This window comes from Streptopelia decaocto (assembly GCF_964273445.1).
Source record: "Streptopelia decaocto genome assembly, chromosome: 7".
In the NCBI taxonomy this organism is placed as follows: Eukaryota; Metazoa; Chordata; class Aves; order Columbiformes; family Columbidae; genus Streptopelia; species Streptopelia decaocto.
In genome coordinates this window covers 58,819,066-58,838,572 of record NC_138661.1, presented here as the reverse complement: position 1 = coordinate 58,838,572, position 19,507 = coordinate 58,819,066, and the positions used below count along the sequence as shown (strand labels likewise).

At 40.7% G+C, this 19,507-nt stretch overlaps 1 protein-coding gene across 19 annotated transcripts in view; it reads right to left on the bottom strand.

The window, feature by feature from the left end:
• Positions 1–17,085, bottom strand: part of MICAL2 (microtubule associated monooxygenase, calponin and LIM domain containing 2) — a 146,429-nt gene extending 129,344 nt beyond the window's left edge. For 10 of the 19 annotated variants that reach the window (XM_082057580.1, XM_082057584.1, XM_082057586.1 and 7 more), the window contains exon 1: positions 3,085–3,234. The gene's annotated coding sequence lies outside the window, so the exon portion shown is untranslated. Of the gene's footprint in view, positions 1–649; positions 967–1,160; positions 1,235–2,755; positions 2,992–3,084; positions 3,237–3,366; positions 3,447–16,955 lie in introns of those variants that run through there. The other 9 variants (XM_082057582.1, XM_082057590.1, XM_082057594.1 and 6 more) reach the window with 8 other exon arrangements.
• Positions 17,086–19,507: the final 2,422 nt, after the last annotated feature.

Genomic DNA, 19,507 nt, shown 5'->3' with positions numbered 1-19,507 from the left:
AGGCTGCCTGTACAGCTGTACAGAGCAACCCCTCAGCCTTTCCCGCAGGTCGTCGGCTCCGGGTACAACACATGAGCGAGCTGAGAAAACAGGACTGTACGGGGAGGCAGACCTCAATTTCAGTCATCTCAAATTGTCTTTGTCTTTAAGGAAAACAAAACACACCATGCCCTGAAGAAGCAAAGCCTTTTCCACTAGAAAACAGCACTTTTCTGCTGATGCCAGGGGAATCAAACAGAGACGAAGGACTCCTGAGGAACAGCCACACGTTACCAAGGACTCACAACAAACGCTACCGACACGTTGAAGAGTCCCAATGGGAAATATATAGCATTTCAAAGTTTTCCCTTGAGTTTTCAAGATATTAATTATAAAATACCAGAGCAGTGAGACAGCTGGAGCAGATACAAGGTACATGCTAAAAGAGGTGAAAGACTTAAGGCGTACTCAAGGAGAAACCGGATAGCAATCACCTCTCTTGTTTTATGGTTTCTTACAGTTAAAGAATATCTCCAGCCAAAAAGCAGTCACTCTTATCTCCATAAAGAATGAGACACGGACACCAGACAAAAAGAAAAAAAAACCCAAACCCTTTGCTTCAGAATAGCTTTGAAAAAAAAAATTATATATCATTTCAGATCATACTTACTTCAAGATTCTAGACAAAACTGAAGAAAACCTGAACTCACGAACAGCAGTGCAACCCCAATATGAGGGATATTTTACTGCTGCACATTTTTAGGGCAGTACTAAGACAACTAAGAACAACAGTAAAAAGAAATAAATTTAGAGTTTCAGAGGCACTTCTCATTTCTGTATAGTTTACTGGTTTGCTAAGAATTCACTTAGTTTTACTGATAGAGCAGGAAAAGTCAACTCATTCTGCAGGCCACATGGCAAGAGGAATTTGAGTGCAGCATCCTTCAGCTTCCCATCGGAACTTCATTTCTCCACCACACAGTATAAGCTGCATCTCCAGTATCTTTTTCTAGTACTAAGAAAAGAACAGCACTAACCAACGTCAAGCAGTGTGTTCAAAACGTAACTTGTCAGGTGTTAACTTGACAGGTCTGTTAAATGTGGGGGATAATAAATGTTTTGCAGAGATAATCTCGAAAAGGAGAACCGAATAAAAATGCATGAGTCGAACGTGCTGGTACCTGGCTGGTCAGCCCAGTCCTGACGCAGCTTCCCAGCCCTGCAGTACAGAGAAACCAAGGAGAAGGACTGAGAATTTCCCAACCCAGGGCTTTAGCTGAAAAAGACCATTACGCCTGTGCCGTAAGTAGGTGTGTCCATTCGCACCAGCCCATTTCTGGAATACTGGTGTCTTCTGGAGTACGTGACCCCATCACCCCGGCCGGGCGCTGCTGCCACCACAGGCTCTGCTGTCTGCCCCAGGGGGAGCCCGCAGCCATACACAGGAGGTGGGGCAAGATTCAGCTCAGGGAAATGGCTAATTACTGCTTTGGGCAGCAAGAAAAATGGTTCTGATGATAAGTAAAGCACTTTGATTTTAAATGAGGCTTGTATTTTCAAGCAGAGAATTGTTTTCCAGTTTCTAAAGAAGTGAAACATGACAAAAATTGAGACTGAACATAAGATTTAGTCTGAGTAAGACTAACATCAAGGATGTGTCCAGTCATCGTAGTTCCACTTCTTAAAATGTTTACTGACCTCATAATACAGAGAAAAAACTGTGTCACATCTCTAAAGTTAGGAGCAAAAGTTTGCTCACGCTTCAGTACATTTTTCATATTTATCCTCCAGAAAGCATAAACCCCACTGTATTTAAAGAAATACCCAGATACTTCAAACTAAGCACACATGGACATACACATATTTAGAGTGCTTGTGTAAATGATAGCAGATACAAACTCCAGTTTGGTCATTGGCTAATCTGTTTACCACCCATGTAATATAATTAGCAACCAACATAGAGTGGTGAAATGAGGCAAGCAAGATGCCCTCTTTTCTCCCAGATCAAGGCACTTCATGAACATCAATTAGATGTTAATATCCCTGGGAGGCAAGCGTGACAAGTCTTATTAAGCCATTTTAAAGATTAGGACACTGAGTCACCAAGAGATTAAGAACTTCCTCAAAACCAACAGCAGAGTCAGAGAGGGGGCAAACTACACCCAGCTGGGCCTGCCAGCACCACACTGCACTGCTCCACCTATTGTAAAATTTAGAGTCTTTAAGGGAAAGGAAAAAAAAAAGTCCACGCTCATTTGAAGTTTCCCGGCCATGCCAACACACCTCGGTTTTGACCTGCAGGGATCATCTTTAGACACAAGAACGCAGTTTGGTTTCCACACTCAGATCGCATTTTGGCTCAAAGTACCAGCAAGGTTGCCAATTGTAAACAGTTTTTAAAGTCGAGAGACCTCCAGATCTTTTCCGATAAGCTTGAGAACTTAAAACTTTTTGATAGTGGTTCAACCCTATGAGCCTAGAGGCAAATAAATCTACAATCATCAGTCCTCAAGCCAACCCACGGCCAACTATCTGAATTCAAGTCACATGCTGAATTTACACATTAAAAAACGTAGTGAACATGACAAGACAATTACTATCACAGGTTAACACATACTTCAAAGCACAAAGAAAAACCCAACAGATGCCATATTCAATTAGCCCAAAAGGTGAGCAGAGAAGGATGTTACGCTGATTAACACACTCATTAAGACGCGTCCAAACTAATAGCCTCCTGTTGTAAGGCATTTTACTATTTTAATCGCAGGGTACTTACGAACGTAAAGATTATTTTTACTTCTCCAGCGTCGCCCTCCGACACAGCAGGAAACCGAGTGCGCAGAGCTACCCCTCGGTACCACAAACGCGCAGGTTCAGCCCTCAGCTGGGCAAGCACCACGGCCGGCAAAACCCCCAACCCGCCCGGCTCAGCCCAGCAAGTGCCGCACGTCCCGCCGGCACCGGCCGCTCAGCCCTGCCCGGCACAGCGCGGCCCCGAGCGCCGCCACCCGCGGCGGGACCGCCCGGCTCCGGGTGCCCCCGCCCGCGGCGGGACCCTCCGGCCCCGGCCGCCGCCCCCCGCCCCGAGTCCCGCTCCCACCGCACCTGCTGCGCCCGCCGCAGCGCCCCCCGGTCCGCGGACCCACCGGTGGCGGCGGCGCCGCTCCACATGCTGCCCGTGGCTGGCGCGGCTCGGGGCGGGGCCCCAGTACCGGGGCGGGCTGAGGCGGGCGGGCCGGCCGCCCCAACCCCGAGGCGGCCGCCGCCGAGCAAGGTGCATTCTCCCGCCGCCCCGAATCGTGGGGTTCCCCCCTATCCCACGCTCTCTCGTAGCTTTTCGGGAGCGGCCCCGCGGTCCCGCACCCCCGACGGGAGGCAGCGGCTCACCTGCTGGGCCGGGTCCCGCCCCGAGCGGCGTCCCCCTCTGCTGCTCCCCACGAAGATACCGTCGGGGCGGTGGAGATGCCACCTGTAAATTGGGGAAGTGGGGGTGTGCGTGCGTGTGTCAGTGTCAGCGCATCCGGCAGAGCGCGAAACGGGGAACTCGGAAGCGGCTCCTTTCGTCTGTGTAGGTTCTGTATTTGAGGAAGCTTAAAGGTTGTCATATATTTAAGAGATTTAAGAAGATTTAGGTCAGCAAGCAAATGGAAAACTACTGGAAAGGTAGTTCGAGGTTGATAGGTAATGTAACTAAGAGCACTTGCACTCCAGCTCCTTGACTTTTATTGACAATAACATCTTACTAACGCTAGAAGTGAAATTTTATGAAAAAAGAAAGAGCAAAAAACAGCCATTAGGATTCACATGAACTGCTGCAAGAGGGAGGGTGAAGTAATCCACAGCTAAAGCTGCTATCCACTAACCTAAAGGTTTGATAAAAAGCTCAGCTGGCCTACTTTTAGGTAACTTAAAACATTCATAAATATTTTTACTTACACCACACAGATGCTATACCTTAAATAACCTTGAAGAAGGCTGCAGCAAGACCCTAGTCTGCCATGACATGAGCTATCTGACCTTTTGCACACTTGCCAGTTCTGAGCCAAATTTAAAGCTGCTTTGGAAAACGGGGAGAGAAAACAAGTGCAAATGTGGCCCTAGTTATCTATGCACAGCTGAATGTAACACAATCTCTAATGAGCCAAGCATTTAGCCAACTCTAAAATAATTTGTTGGCCACAAGGTAGACTTTTTTGTGGAAAATACCTGTTATTTGGGTTGAAAATTGTCTCCTAGCTTCTTGCATCATGTTTGCTGAACCTAAGTTCTACTCAATCATTAACTTATGAATTGCAGTGTGGTTATATCCTTATTTATTTTGGGGAGATTAAATGTACTTTTCCCTCAAAGTGATAAAAGCTAGAATATAGAAATAATGGTGCGTACTGTTTCCCTGCTATCTGAAAGACTACATCTTCTCTAGCAGCCTTCAGGAAGGCAAGAACAAGGAATGAAAAAATGCTATTGGCAAACTCCCAGCAAAAGTGATCCGTAGTTAGCAAGCTTCCTCCACAGAGAACCCAGAAAATACAAAGTCAAAAAGAGTTTAACCCCTCCTGGGAAATATTCCAAAACTTCCTTCTTTAGGAAAGATGCTTACAGCTTCCCATGTATCTCTTCACCTTTACCGGCTGTCCTCTTCTCTCCATCCCTTTCAAAAAAAGCTAATTAGTCCATTAAAAGATAACCCTTTCCTCCCAAGTCCTTCCAAAATTTCTGTGCACTCTCTGTAAAAGGGATCCATGTCAGGGGCTGCATGAAGGCCACCACCTCTGTTCTAATAACTGTAACAAGTACATTTACTGATTATCCTTAAATATTTGAGCTTTGAAACGGCCAAAAGATGAATGTTTAGCTGACATTCACTAATCTTAACTGTTATCATAACCATCTTTAAAAATTACATTTCATTAGATGTTACTTAACCAGAATTAAGAAATTCTTTATTCAGAGTCACACCTCTCTCCAAAGGAAAACATAACTAAGATACAGTTTAATCACTCTGGGCTAAGATGAACACACTTCAGTAAAGATTAGATTAATAAATGCTAATCAAGAAGCATAAATTTGGCAATAGATGTGGCTCTGTGGCTACCCCAGCCCACCCTCCCTTATGTGAAGCGTGGGAAACACAACCATGAAGGGCAACAGCGACTTCCCCGGGTGCTGCGCAGCCTCCCCTTCTAGTGACACCACCTTCCCAACCCATTATTTTTAACAGTGCAGCTGCTTTGTAAACCTTTTTTGTTTGGCCCTAGTCTTTTCTACCCCATTGAAAGGATAGGAAAAAAAAAGAATAAGAATAGCCCTTATGAAAAACAATCCAGCCTTATCAATTAGTATAAAGCCATGCCTGCTAACTCCGCTGTGAGATGTTCATCCCCTCACAGTGGCTGATTATGTAAAGCACCCCCTTTCCTGACATGTGCGAGCCTATCTATTCAAATTCTTGTAAATGTAATACTATCTACATATCCAACACAATAAAATCTCTTCTTGTGATATTTAAACAACCTGTCTGATCTTTTTGGATTAATTGTGGATTTCTTCAAAGTCAACTGAACTTTGTTCTACAAAAGAGACAATCTGGTTGTTATGGGTCTCAGGAGACCATCCTCAACTCCCTCCTCCTCCATTCATCTCCTTTATGACTTTGAGAAGTCGCACATACATGGTTGTGTACCAGTTTGTGACCTATAGGATGAAGGTAACAAGACTTCCTTACTTCATGGGGGCTTATGAGGGTGAAACCCTCATATCAGAGTAACACCTTGACATTCTACTACATCCCACAAAGGCCATGAGAGGTAGCATAGGTATTTTCCTGCTCTTGGTTTGAAGTTTGTTATCATAGTCATGTCTGGTGAGAATCAGTGGTTAAATGCAAATTCTCATATTCTCTTCCTTGGGTAATGGGTTTTTTTGTTGTTTAAAATGAACATATAAAGCCACTAGAGTGGTTCTTTTAAAGGATTTTTGCTTTATAGATTGAGGAAAAGAAAATAGATCTAAGGAAAGGAAGCTGAATTCTTTATGTGGGAGCATATTATTTTCCTGGGGCCTGGAATAGCTGGATTTTCTTACCACATGTGCAGGAAGTAGCCCTTCCTACCCGATCCTGAATGTAACAGATAATACCCTTGGCATATAGTTGAACTATTCTAGTGTGAGACACCTTCTAAGCAAGATTTCTGTTCTAGTTTCTAAACACATTAACAGATTTATACATGTCTCTTGAGGAACAGTTCAAAACACTTTGTTTCATTGGTAAATAATGAATATTTAAACTATTCCACAGGATCTTTCTTTCTTAATTAAAAAACACACCTAGCTAATTTTCTAGCCCTATTCCCATAGATGACTTCAAGTTCATTTGTTAGGGAAGTTTTGGAGATGGGCCCTTCATCACCCTACATTCTTCATATTAGCATTTTCTCACAGCCTCACTGCTGCAGTTCCAGCAACAGAGCTCTCCCACCTCAGCACAGAACTGCCAGGATTTCTATTTGCCCTGTCTTGCCTCCATTTTTTAAGAGGCCAACCTCTAGCAAACTATCTCACAGCACACCTGGCCAGTAACACATCCCCAGGTTGGTAACATTAGTTCTTCTTCCTTTAACACAAATATTCTGTTGTTTGGGTTTGGGTGGGCTTTTTTGGTTTGTTGTTATTTGTTTGTTTTCCCCACATGTCAAAATTTTCTCTGTTATTTTGAAAAAAAAAAGGGAGATAAGCTTTGTTGCTGACACTAATCTAGGAAATTTCACTCTTTGGCTCACACGTCATTGCTGGTTAAATCTCCCTGAAGCTAAAAAGGATTTTACTGATGTGAAATTTCTAATAATACATCAAAGCAAGCACAGGATGATCTCTTGCTCCCAGTTTCATTCAGTGTTAAGTGATGTATTTCCTAGGACACTTTGCTAACTGCAATCCTACACAGAGATTACCCAACTAGCCAGCACCAGCCTCTTCAAAATTTTCACCTCATGAATGCAAAAACTCATTTGTTGAAGGCAGATGAACCTCACACTCTCTAGGATAATTCTCAGTATGCCATAAAATTATAATCCTGTATTTATTCCTACAACAGAGTCACATCTCAGTGTCATTTCATTTCATGTAAGGAATAGTGTCAGATTCTGTGATGTTGTAATTGCAAATCATGGAAATACTTTTAGAGTCCTGAAAAGCAACAACCAGAACCTTAAGAAGTTTGAAACTTCTCTTGGAGCACATATCATTTTGTAAGGTATGTTTGAATTTTGAGATTTGACAGGTAATCAAATAAGGTGGACATTATGAAAGGTAGAATAAATCATTATTATAAATAGTTGCACTTTTTTCTGTCCTTGTTGAAGTCAGTCTTTCAGTCAGCTGTTAAAAGGTTTAGTCTTCTGCAGGCGTATATTTGGATATTTTCCCTAAGGAATATAGTAATTATTGCACTAAAAGTCTTCATTTTATTAATGTTGAGTCCTCCATGCCCAAGGGCTTTATTCCACAGATAATTTATATTTTCATTTCTGATATTTGAGTTTGTGTGCTTAGATACAGTTTTGATTCTGCTTTGATTTGCAGGACTCACTACTGTGAGAACTTCGTATGAGAGAATATCAAAGGCATAGAGCTATTAATACTTCTCCTGTTGAAATAAATGTCAACATCTCGCTGACTTCAGAGAGAAAAGGACCAAGTAATTAAACATTGTTTTGCATGGATTCCAATAGGCTTTGGATCAGGCCTCATTTTCCCAGCTCATACTTGCAGCTTTGCTGCTTTGGATTCTGCTGACAAACGACTCCGTAAAACTAACCAACCAAGCTCAACGAAGCTGATAAGATTTCCTTCCTCCACTGCTGTGCTAACACCTTTCCTGAAAATATACGGAGTTTGGTCAGCCTTGATTTCAGATTAAGACTTCGCAGAGCAAAATGAAACTTAAATGTCAGCTAAAGTGCTAAAGAAATTTAAGTTATCACGCAGTCTTTCAAGCCAAACGATTCCAGGCTGCACACAGCTGGTAAACAGATTCTGCTTTGTTAGGGTGCTAAAACATCTGCCGGTAACTGTCAGCTGCTTAAAGGATGTCACATTGCAAAATAGCTGGCTCGGTTGTTTTAGATGATATCAGGAGAAAAACGTAGTGATCTGTGATAGAGATGTTGGGGAAATTTTCTGAAAAAAAAATAACCAAACAACATAGAAGACTTGTGTACTTAGCACACACCTGCATGAAAATAATTCCTAGAATGTGACTGTCAGTGAATAAAGGGAATCTCCTGCAAATACGTGCTTAACACAAATTAACCATTCTGCATGTGTTGCCAGCAAGAACCTGAGGTTATTTCTTGTCTGTGGGAAACCTGTCAGAGACAAAGATCACTTTCCAGATGCTTTGATGTTAGCATATTATATCTTAGCAAAGACTTTATTTAATTAAATGTTATTTATGTTTGGAGGGTGTTACTGAACAAAGACTTCCCTGAGTGTCATTGCTGGAAGAAAGGCACACAGTTTGAACCAGTGAGGACCATCACGGTAAATCTGGGTGCAGAGATAGTCTCTGGTGATATTCTAGGGAAATTACTGTTTCTCAGACAGCTGAACACTCAGACATACTTGCCTAGCTCAAGGATGAAACCACAGCACTTCTAATTGCCACACTTCTAGTTTCACAGATTCCCATTCTTCATTTTTAAGTTAAACACTTGTAGTCAGTCTGTGCTATTGTAATTGTTTCTTTAATGAATACGACTCTGTAAGTGTAAGCAAACCCATGTTAGAAGTTTAATGCTAATTCTTTTTCTTTTTATTCTCAGGGAAGGAGGAACTTTCTTTGGCAATTCCAGAGTTTACTTTGGGAGACTCCAGTAACTGATCATTTACTGTGCTGCATTACGCTGTATTAGAGAAGGGATGACCTCGCTTCTCACGCTTGGCCAGGGAGAAATGGCTAGGAAGAAGTTGAAGTCTTTTTAAAAAATCATCTAACACAAATATTTCTAACTTGCTCTATGGAGATAATAGAAAACAATCAGCAACTGCTGGGTATCAGTTTTGTCTGTTATACATTATTGTGTGTCTTGACAGCATAAAATAAATACATTCTATGTATTCAACCCCCCTTTGTTTAAAAAAAATAAGGTTGCTAAGAAACAAGAGTTATGCACGTTTAACGCCATTTACAATCAGCATTTATATAAAAACATGAAACTTAGCCACGATGCACTTGAAGACCACTACAGTGCAGCCAAAATGCAAACTCCTGGTCTGAGCAAAGAAGAAGAAATGTGAACTTTACTGCCATGTCATAATTAGGACTCTGGCCAATGTATAATTACAACTTCTAAAGTTCCTTTCCATGTTCTGGATTCTGTAGGAAATGTCAATTACCGTCATTGTCATTCTTACTTTCACATTAACTCTTTCTTCAAAATAATCTTGATACAGGTTTCCTAAGGATGCTGTCAACATGAGTGGAATGCCTAAGGAGCATATGTTATGACAATATATACTTCAGCAAGAAAAGTATTGATGCATATAAAAATTTGATTTACCTGTACGTTTGCATTTCAGTCTGATATTTGCTTATGTAAACTTTGTTCAAAGATACTCAGTTGTTGTCATGGGTCAGGAAGTAAGTGGTTATACTCAATGAAACATGAATATTGACATTTTTCATTACTATGCTTATTGATAAGAAAGAGAATTTCATCCAGCCTCCTATCTCTCACCAGAGTCACCCCTATGCTCATTTAAATCAATAACCAGCTTTTCTTCTGACCTCAGTCAAATGCAAAAACAAACAAAAAAATCCAAACAGCCTGAGATATCTGTTAAAAGCAAGGATTCTGCAGTCCTCACCACAGCAACGCAACTGCTAAGTATAAGGATATTCTTGCATTGATAGCATGCCCACAGTACAGACACAAAAGAGACTTTTTCCCAAAGTTGGTGTTATAAAGTTGCGAGTTACAGGTCTCTAATCACCACTACCTTAAAAAAAATTATCCTCAAAAGACCAGACTTCCCTTCTTCCTGGGTAAAAATTACAACAATGTTCTCAAACTGCTACTCAGGAATATGTTCTTGAAAGTTTAATTGCTTTTTAACTACCCACTGCAACTTCAGTTTGGTTTGTTTTTTTCTTTTTTATTTTATATCCAGCTACAGCAGCACTGACGATTTTTTCTTTCTTATCTGATCACAAAAAAAAAAAAAAAGCAGCTTATACCTGTTTCTACCCTTTCATCCCTGGTTTCTTAAATGGGGCCTAAAGCCATTTTCTTCTTTAAACTTATGTGATAATTAAGTTGTTCAAGCTTAGCCAACCTCAGTTTTCCCAGTTAAACTGGCCCCTTTCCAGCACTGTCAGTTTTCCATGAGCCCATGGGAAGAGCGCAGCCTGACTGATGCCTGGGCTCCCGGAGGAGCTCAGCACTGCTATACGGATACAGGCCACGCACAGACACCGCTGCTACCGAAACCCAGCTGCTGAATTCCAAGTGGCTCAGGGGGACACAAATCTCTTCAGCACTGCTTATGAGAGGGGAGACAAGTGCCACAGCCCACCTGGCACAGCAAAACAAGTTTTACGGCACGCACTTGGCACGTTGAGACCATATGCGAAATAAAGGCATGGTCGTTCTCCCTGCCATGAACTTTGGAGATTTCAAAGATGTCACAGGTAATTCAGCGCCCATTGCTGCCTCCCCCAAGATGTCAGACTCTGCAGAACCACAGTTCCTACCACCACCTGGCTATGGGCTCAGATCTTGACAGAGAGGTGCCACCTCATCCATTGCCACCAGCTCCCAGGGTAACACCAGGGCTTGTCAAACAGCCTCCTCCTTTCTGTTGCTTGGGTTTTCTTAGCTCACGCGATCTCACTGGATCGCAGCACAAGTAATATTGTTCTTGACAACCTCTAAAATATTTTTATGAACTCCCGTAATTTAGTATTTATACATGTCACGTTGGCAACTTTAAACAAACAAGCGTAGCTTAAAGAGAGCCCTTTTCAGAGTTGCACCATCCGCCAGTAGCTTTCCAAACTCAGTGCCAGCATAGAAGAAAAGGTATTCTTTAATTAAAAAAAAAAAAAAAAAAGTCCTGGGCATCTGCAAATTTGTCAACAGGACAGCTGGCATCCTTCCACCCTGCCTGCTCGTGCACACACACAGCTTGAAATATCACATTTCAGCCGGTGAAGGAGGAGCCTGAACACACTGAGAGCAAAACCACTTTGAACCCTCTGGAATGGTAACAGCAGCACTTGAGGAGAAAACCAAAAAAATAGCCTGGGCACAAGTGCATTTCCCAACGGCTGAAATAAAGACATCTCACAACTGCCACATTAGTCCGGAAACTTAGTCCCTCAGCTTGGTCTATGATTGCTCCATGGTGTTCGCAGAACTGGCATTTATTTCAAGTGCCCTTTGTAGGTTATTTAAAATTCAGACATGAGAGTGACCTGTGAAACTCAGCACAACCGAAGAGTCGTCTTTTGCCATTTGACCTTCCTCATTTGAAAGTATTTCTTTCTGCTTGTATCCTCGCAATTTCTTAATGAGCAGTAATCATGCTGCTCTTCCAGGATATGCATCTGGCATCACCCATTGACCAACATACTGTTTAACAATGCATAAGCTAAAGACTAAAAGGTTTCTCAGTATTAAAAAAAAGTCAACTTGAAATCACAGGATTCAAATGGTTTATTTACAGTAGTGAAATACTTCCTGGTGATGTAGAGATCACTGCCTGGCCTTTGACTTTTACACACACAGCCAAGTATTTGTTGTCAGACAGTAAACAGAAGTTTAGATATACATGGATAATTCATATTAAATTCCAATAAAATATAGTTGCTATCTAACAGACCATTTCAGAGAACGGTTTACTGGGAAACTTCATAGACAAAACCTCCTGTTCAAAAGAGTTCTACATTTCAAGCAGACTTTTGTCTTGAATAAATTTAACTAAATGGCTGGTTTCCTTCGTGAGCCCCGCCACTTCTCTTATCATTTACTCCAGGCAGTGATAATGTAGCATTGTTTTTTAGTGTACAGTAGTGGGATTTTTCACTCTCTATAACTACCTGAAGGGAAGTTATAGCCAGGTGGGGATTGGTCTCTTCTCCCAGGCAGTCAGCAATAGGACAAGGGGGCATGGGCTTCAACTCTGCCAGGGGAAATTTAGGCTGGATATGCGAAAGAAATTCTTTACAGAAAGAGTGGTCAGGCATTGGAATGGCTGCCCAGGGAGGTGGTGGACTCACCATCCATGGAGGTTTTTAAACTGAGATTGGACATGGCACTTAGTGCCATGATCTAGTAAATGGACTGGAGTTGGACCAAGGGTTGGACTCGATGATCTCTGAGGTCTTTTCCAACCCAGTCAATTCTGTGATTTTTCCCAACAAGTACATTTCGCTGCACACTCACGGAGAGAAAGCTTATATGTACTTTTTAATTTCACAATATAGTCAGATGCTGGAAACTTGCCCACTCCTGCCTTCTGTTTTGCTTAAAACATTAGTCTACAAAGCATCAATAAGCATCTTCAACTAAACTGATGTCTGCATGTCATTATTTATAAATGTGGAGGTGCTTTCCTGGAGGCAAAAGAACCCATAATACCGCTATCATTTACTGTTATTTATATTCTGCTTTTTCTTTTTTACTGAGGGTTTTCCTCCAGCGTTTTTTTGTTCCAGGTTTTCATGTGGCCTGCCCTTGGTACTGTACATAACACCATTTTCACCCCAGCAGCTCTGTGTCCTGGCCAAAGAAGGTCAGCTGAGAACAAGGGCTTGGAGCATCTCCCAGGGCCTGGCTGGGCTGTGTCACTAGCGCTTCTGTGGACAAATATGCAAAGTTTACTGAAGTCAGTGGAAAGACTCCCACTGGCTTTGGTTAGCTTTGGATCCGGCTATAAATTAGGAAAGTCTGATTTTAGTTCCATTACTTGTCCACAATATATTTTTTTCCTGTGTTAACAACATAGCTCCTCTTTAAACAATGACAGAACTGCTCTTTTCAGCAAAATGACCAGTTTGTCAGTAAGTTACATTGTAATTTGACCAGCTAGGGATCCTAAGATTGCTGCTAACTGGAGAAGGGGAAAAAAAGAAGCCCTTTCTGGTTTTGTGGACAAACTCATTTACTTCAAGGGAATCATACAGTATCCTATCATGCTTTGCATCCAGCCTGTGTTAAATACCATTCTGAAATGGGGGAGTAGCTGTTATCCTTCCTTTCCAGAAAAGCAAACCAAAGACAAATCACAGTCCTAGGAAGAACTAGGGGAATTATAGGAAAATTTGGCTAAGACGACTCACTAATTTAACAATGGCAGAAGCTGTAATAACACAGTAATTCCCAGCTTCTGTGTTCCATTCCTTGCTCCCTCTGTATATGGGACATATGATATATACATGCTGTATCACAGAAGAAAGCACGTGGGAAGTGTATGACAAATCAGGATTTTGTCAGTTTAACAAGGGAAAGTTTAAAGAAATATGTGTTCTTAGAATCAAAAGCACAGGCCTTAAAAACAAGAGAGCGGCTATCAAGGCTGTTTACTTTGTTTAAAGATTATTATCATCCCTACACTTCATCTGAATAGAAAGAAGATGTAAAGAAAGAGTATTAAGTAATTAGAGTTTGGGGGTTTTCTTGTTGTTTTTTTTAATAAATAAGATTTTCCTTTAAAAAGTGGTCTTGTAAGCCAGACAACATCTATGCAGTCATGTATGAATAGAATTTGCTTTCTGAGTAATGATTTTCTCTCAGAATATTTTCTATTTATAAATCCCCTTAAGCCTTTTGCAGTATGTTTCCTGTTCAGACATATCACTTAATCACCAGAAAATGACTCAGCCAATCAGCCCAGGCACTTCCCAAGCACAAGATTCAAAACTAGGGAGAAAATTATGAGCATGCGTAAAACTTGACTGATGAGTCAAAATACTGTTTAAACTGATTCCTTTTTTTTTTCTAGATCAGGAATTTGTTAGAAATTGTTCACCTTGTCACTGGAAGCACTAAGACACTTGTTCAGCAAGAATATTTTGCTCATTCATTCACTCTGACATGCTTTCTAGTTCTGTCGTTACTCTACCACAATATTATATTTCAAAAGCAAACAAACAGACTTATGACTGAGATTTGTAACATGGATAACTCTGCTGCTGCTCTTCCTTCGTCTGGGGTGGGCATAGTGATAAATGCTTGATCTTTTCAGGTTGTAAGAAACTGTCTGGGAAACACAAAAGCATGACTGACTAATACTGTCATTTTCAACTTATTTAGTAACTCACTGCTAATTTTTCAGCTCTAGAATATCAGAGATCATGCTACATTTCCCATGCACAGAAGTGAATGCTGTTTAAATATTCATTCACAAACATCATCCAGCGTATTCATCTGCAAAAAAAAATTAGAGATGGAACTGGAATATGGAGCACAAGCAACCTCAATTCTCCTTTTAAGAGCAGAAGCATTATCAAAAACTAAGGATGGAATTTCATCCTAAAACATTAACTACTACGTAACTGCTGTCTGCATGAGTCATCATGGAAACAAGCCCAGAATTTCTTCCACACTCCACAGTAAAGGAAGAGCAATAGAAGTATTTCCTTTTGTCCAGATGTAAAAGCACCATATTTCTGGCATTTTAGCCATTTAGCTTAAAGACATCGTCACCTGCATCTGTTGTCCTAGTCCACATGCACCAACAAAAACCCAAACCAAACCTGACCCATTGGAATCTCATAAGCAACACAACCTGCAAATAAATCTCAAGTCTGTAGCACCTTAGAAATAGTACCATGGAAATAATAGCATTTTGCATTACAAAGGACAGGGTTTTTTATTTTGAGGGCTCTTGAGTCGTACTTTTTTGCAGCTGTGGATGTTGTGGCTGAAGGAAACAAATGCTCACAGCGCAAGTCTGGCTGAGCACTGAATTGACATCTGGTCCCAGCTTTCACCCCCACAGGCCATACACCAGACATTTGCTTCCATTATTTTCAATTGCAGGGAGGGAAAAGGAAGCTATGGAGATTACACCCAAGTAACATCATTTACTCAAAATCTATCTTTAGAATAGCAGCTTATTTTTTGTTATTGTTTCAGGTACTCCCCAGATCTGAGGCGGGAAGGAACAATTGCAGTTTATGAGACCTTGATCTATTAAGCAGAAGAACACCCATGATCCATAAGAAGAAAATTATCCTCATTTGATTTTTTTTTTTTCTTTTTCAGAGAGAATACCCAGTCTTTCTCTAATCCTCGTGGTTTCTTTCAAGCAGACTTTTAAAACAGGTTGGAAGTGACAGAGGCGCATGTTAAATATCTACACACAAGAGAGGGCTTTTGAAATGAAACCTATTTTATATTAACTAAGCTAACTTCATTTGAGCGTCTTAATATGCCATTTATGGGTATATGCATGGCATGGCAATACGTGCCCCGACCCTGAACTAACCTGATTCCATGCCAAAAGTGGTCGGAAAAATAAGAATGCCATATCGTCTGACAGACAGCGTCATTCTGATAAACGTCTGAGGTCAAATTCCAGTGCTATCATTGCTGGCCTTTCATCTGCAGAAGCTGTTCTCTCACTTTCACAGCCAGCAGTACAGCAAAGCGACTCAAAAGCAGCTGAAAGACATATAACTACCATAGAAACAGCAGGGGAAAAATAAAAATACTAGAATGTTTTCAGCTACAAATGTAGGTTCAAATGTGCTAATATATATTTCTACTCCCAGTTTTGTTCAAAGTTTCTACCTTTCTACATCACTCCAGGCTTACTGTGGGTTCAGTATGGAAAACCGACAGAAGGTATTAAAAATGAACAAGCGCTTACAAAAGCTTTTTATATCAGTATCTGCAAAATGACATGATTTCTCCCATCTCGGAATGGCATTTCATGTTCTACATTCCTCTGCCCCTGATATCAGGTAATATTATTATGGTAATAATGAAACTTCTTGTCAACACTGCAAAATCCAAACCTGCTTTGCTAAGTTTTTGCTGTTAATTAGGAAAAAAATTAAGGTTCTTACATAAGATGTGCCCCCCTTCCCTCTCTTTACTGAGCCAAAGTTCCCTCAACTGGTCCAATAAGGGACAAGGTAAGCTCGACTTCTGAAAAATAAACAGTTTTATAGCTCTATATCATGCATGTATTTACTGGGAGAGGAAAGAGAGATGGGTCTGCAATGCCATCACAAGTCTTCCTGCTGACCCAGGGAAAGTACATGTGACCCTCGCCCTATAGCTGCAAGAAGCTTTGATTTAAGGTTTTGTTTTAAAATAGATTTGGATAACTGCCTAAGTCTGAATGCCTGAGGATGTGTTCTGCAACAGAGGGGAAAGAAGGAAAGAAGACAGAAAGAGGGAGGAAATTGGATTAAGAAGAAAACTCCCCACATAAACATAGGTGAAATAATTAAACAGAGAACTTGGCAAGCTCCTTGAAAGTTATTAGGAAATCAGGATTTGAAAATACATGCAAGTCTGCCAAAGTATAATTAAATAGTTCAACAGTGTAACTTTTATTTAATAAAATTCATTATGCAAGTGCAGTTTTTAGGTTAGATGGAGTGAAATTATATATATACAGTAGAGAATAAGAAGTCAGCTAATACCAGGCACCAGTATTACTTCCAAGGGCCCTGCTTGTATTGTGTTCTTAAACAATTCCTTCACCCTGTCCTGTGGAGGGTAACTTGCTCAGTTTCCCCTTTCCACCTTCCCCTCTACTCTGATCTGGTGAGTTCAGAACTGGATGCAACGACCAGACCAGCTGGAGTTCAGCTTGGTCACCCATCCATAGGTAAGTCAGTGTACCTTTCCAGGGAGCTCACAAAAGCAAACTTCATCAAGACAAGGCAAATTAAGAAACACAACAAACTGCTAATGATATATATCTTGTCAGATAGACTAATAAACCCAAACACTCACCAAGGAGTAATGTATCTGTTGGCCTTTGGTTAAGAAATGCTCAAGAAGCAAGAATTCATCAGTTATACCAGAAATAGGTCCAAAAAAAGCACCAACGCCGCATACTCAGAGGCTCTTAGGCAGTAAGTTGGGAAACCTGTCACCACAGGCTGCTGATGTATTCAGGAGCGAGGGAGGGCTTCCCAAAGTGACAAGTCAGATTAAAGCTTCTTCCCTAACTTGGCCCTGAAAAAGTCTCCCTAGCCCCAGAGAGAACTCTGTCTCCCAACCTCAAGGGATGCAGCATGAGCACATTTTTGCACATACAAGAAGTTCACAAGACCAACACCCGCTGAGCTTCATCACACTTCCACTGGCTTCAGTGGGGCAGGATCAGATCTGCATCTGGGTGATAAGAAAACAACTTAATTTCTTACAACAAATTATAACTATATTCTTCAGTGTGCTTTCAGGAAGTACTCACATATGACAAAAAGGTAAAAGGCTGTAGATAGCACAGGATAAGTGATTTATAAACTCAGTTACACCCTATTGTTTCCGAGTTACTACTCCCCTAGTTGCAGCACCTTGTCTGACAATAATGCCATTGTCATGCAAAGTAAAAGGATAATCTTAAATCATGCCTTTTACCAAAACGGAACAGTAAAGCACTAAAAGTATTGGCTTATTTTAAACCCACTCACTAATTTAGCTTGTTCTGATAAACTTCTGTGAATTGTTGCATGTGTATGTGGAAATAGAATCCTAGAATGGGTTGGGTTGGAAGGACCTTCAAAGGTCATCTAGTCCACCCCCCTGCAATGAGCAGGAACATCTTCAACTAGATCAGGTGGCTCAGAGCCCCGTCCAGCCTGGCCTTGAATATCTCCAGGGATGGAGCATCAACCACCTCTCTGGGCAACCTGGGCCAGTGTTTTACCACTCTGTAAAATGTGTCTTCCTCATGTCTAGCCTGAATCTACCTTCTTTTAGTGTAAAATGATTACCCCTTGTCCTGTTGCAACAGAAAATAACAGGAATGGAGCCATACCTTCTACTATGTCAACACATGTTGAATATACCCTTGACAGCAGAGGTTACTAATAATCAGAAGGAAAATAGGATTCAAAGGAAGATAAATACATAAAGACCCGAGGAACTTTATCATCATTTAACTTGACTTCCTATCTAACACGGGCTGTTAATTTTCAACCATATACTTCCTGCTTGCATCATAGAACCCGTTTTAGAAATATTTTAGCCTTCATCAAAAGGCTCGAGTATTAAAGAGGTTTGTGCACACCAAAGAAGTTTGCACCAAGAAGTAGCTTGCCTCAGAATAAAAAATCTGCTGCAGGTTATTTGTGGCTTGAAAGTATCTAGTTTCTGCTTCCAAATTTAGGGTGTTTCTTTTGCTTGAGTATAGAACATCCAGGCACCTTTCCTTTACTTGTGGGCTGTGACAAACGTGAACTCTTGGATTAAACAAATAAAGTAGTCTTCGTTAGCATTGGTTGTTAATATTCAAATACATATTATTCCAACGATCATGCCTTATCAAATTATTCAGGTCTGGTTTATAAGTGACTTACCATCCTCAGCGTTTTCCGTGTTGACTGATAAAAACACGGCATTTCACCAGAGCAAGAACGAATTCTTGGGAGTAACAGAAATAATTCAAACTAACTAATATTCTCTTATAACCACTTTTTCAGCCTATTAGTTAACTAGGTATTTAACATTGCTTTTCTTTCTTTCTTTTCTTTTTCTTTAAAGCAGAATGTCCAATGTCCTTAGGATGATTTAATCATATATTAGATCAACATAGGTATGTTTATTAGCCACACTTAAAAATGCACATTACATGTCCATTGTCAAGCTCTGTCACCTATAAAATTACGTCAACTGATACTAATTATGTTACCATTAATTATTTGTTTTCTTATTGCAACCCATCTCAGATTTTATCTGATTTTGCCTCTAGGAGTCTTAGAGCAACTACTCTGCAGTTCATGATCCACTTTCCCAGTTTAAATAATGGTACATCATCTATTTTCAGTACATTATATCCTAAAATTCAGTAAAATTGCTACTTGATCAAAAAATTATTTAACTATCCCAGCTATATCCTGTGAATTATTGGACTACGATCAAAGCTGTAAAGATCTTTGTATCTACAACGAATTAAAAGTAGAATCAAAAGGGACATGTCATCACATAATGCAAAGAATAATAGAATAATAACCTGAAAGTTTTAAAAGATGATGAAGTTCTGCTCTCAGTATATTGACTCTAACAAAATCTTTTAATAGCAGTGTCTGGGAGGGAAGTTTGGCAGGAATCACGGTAATCCAGCCCGCAGTAAATAAAGGTGTGGGCAAGTTTCAAAACATCCCGGGTGGTGACAGGGTCAAAGCCCAGAGCTCTTCTACAAATGGTGAAAAGAAAAGGATTGAATGCTTGAAATACTGTTCTCAAATGGGAAGTTTCAAAAATAACACAACAGCCTCAATCTAAAAGGATACAGTAGCTGAAAAGTAATTTCATATGAAGAAAAAAAATAAAATCAGTAA